This window comes from Pygoscelis adeliae, unplaced genomic scaffold (genome assembly GCF_000699105.1).
Source record: "Pygoscelis adeliae isolate BGI_AS28 unplaced genomic scaffold, ASM69910v1 Scaffold456, whole genome shotgun sequence".
In the NCBI taxonomy this organism is placed as follows: domain Eukaryota; kingdom Metazoa; phylum Chordata; class Aves; order Sphenisciformes; family Spheniscidae; genus Pygoscelis; species Pygoscelis adeliae.
In genome coordinates, this window is record NW_008825007.1 from 119619 (window position 1) to 121158 (window position 1540).

Genomic DNA, 1540 nt, shown 5'->3' on the forward strand with positions numbered 1-1540 from the left:
GGGGGGGGAACTTCACCCCTGAGTCTGCCGCCGCGAAACTTCCCCGTCTTATTTCTCCATTAGGGCTGCAATAGGTGGAAGTGATTGACTCACTATGAGACTGCTGTTTTTGCCTCTGACTTGGGATTAAGACGGAGCCGGAGGAGCGGAGGAGCTGTCGCGCCGGCTCTCTGGCAGGCAGACACCGGAGCCGTCACTTACCTCTCACTGCATCCAGCCCCCCCGGCCGTGGGGCTGCGGGTCCTGGAGAGTTAGCTGGTGAGGGACCCCAGATCCACTCGGGTTTCTCCCAGGACCGACGTTCGGCTGCTGCTTCTTAGGCACAGACCCAACCCCTCCATTCCAACCACAGGAAAAAAAAATATATCTTCTTCCAAAAGAAAAAAAATAAATAAAAAAAAGAGGGAGATTAAAAAAAAAAAACACCCCACGTTTTTTTCTTGGTTCGGTTTCCCCCTGCCACCCCCTGGAGAAAAAAAAATAAAAATAGATAAATCCCAGCGACCAAGAAATCCAGACTCAGGTGAATTTAGCTTCAAACTCCCTCTGCGCTTTCAGAGCCTTCACCCTCAAATGGGCTCTGGAAGATGCTGGGGGACCCATCGTCGCCAAAGTGTCATCAAATATCCTTCGGGCTCAACTCCGCTCCTGCCCGGGGAGGGTGGACTTCTTCCCTGCTTGCTGCGTGCTGTGGAGTTGGCAGGGACCTGCCTGTTTCAGCCTCAGTGTGGAGGGTGGGTGGGTTGGTTGGTTGATGTGGGTTGGTTTTCTTTTTTTTTTCCCTTTCTCTCTGCTATTGGTTTTCTTGCTATCTGATCCTGAGCGAGCGCTGCAGCTCGCCGCTTCCCTGCTTTTTTTCCCCCAGCTCCCAGCCTTTTGACAGGGAATGAAACACAGACACCCAGTGAGACAGGCTCCAGCTTCTACAAAGCTCCACTCCCTCCTACCGCCTTTGTCCGTGAACAGCAACTACTCCAACTCTGCCCGTAGACACAAGTGAACCTCTGCATCAGCACTTTCCTAATGGCTGCTTCGCCCGAGTCCTTCGGCCCTTCTTCTTCTTCCTTGCTTCCTCTCCTCCACCTTGATGGCTTCCGCTTGCTTTTTCGAGCCCGGCCCCGGCTTCCCCAGCCACAGCCACCACGAAGCAACAACCCTTTCCCGACAGATCCATCTCAGCTCCCCCGCGCCGGCTGCTGCGGTCCGGGGGTTGCGACCCCGCAGTCCATCACCATCCTTTCTGGGCGCCTTCCATGAAAAATCGATGGCGGGTACCGCATCCCCAGAGGCTTCGCTCCGCTTTCGGCTGGGTTAAGGGGCAGGGTCTGCGTGTGCGGAGAGGAGCCGGGGGCAGAGGGAGGGCTGGGAATTGAAGCCACTTCTTTTTGTTGCGGGTGGGGATTATTTTTTTTTTTCTTTTAAGATTGATTGGAGTCCAAGTTTATTTCTTGGTGGTGAGCATTATTTTAAGCCGTTTGGGAGGCTTTGGGTGTCTCCAGGTCACCCTGTCCTTAGAACAGCGAGGCCTTTTTGGAGAGGG

General features: G+C 54.2%; 1 protein-coding gene across 1 annotated transcript in view; it reads right to left on the reverse strand.

The window, feature by feature from the left end:
• The window catches only part of LOC103918787 (ATP-sensitive inward rectifier potassium channel 12), a 30390-nt gene extending 30043 nt beyond the window's left edge, over nt 1-347 (reverse strand). The window contains exon 1 of the mRNA XM_009326189.1: nt 202-347. The gene's annotated coding sequence lies outside the window, so the exon portion shown is untranslated. The remainder of the gene's footprint in view (nt 1-201) is intronic.
• Between the last annotated feature and the right edge of the window lie 1193 nt (nt 348-1540).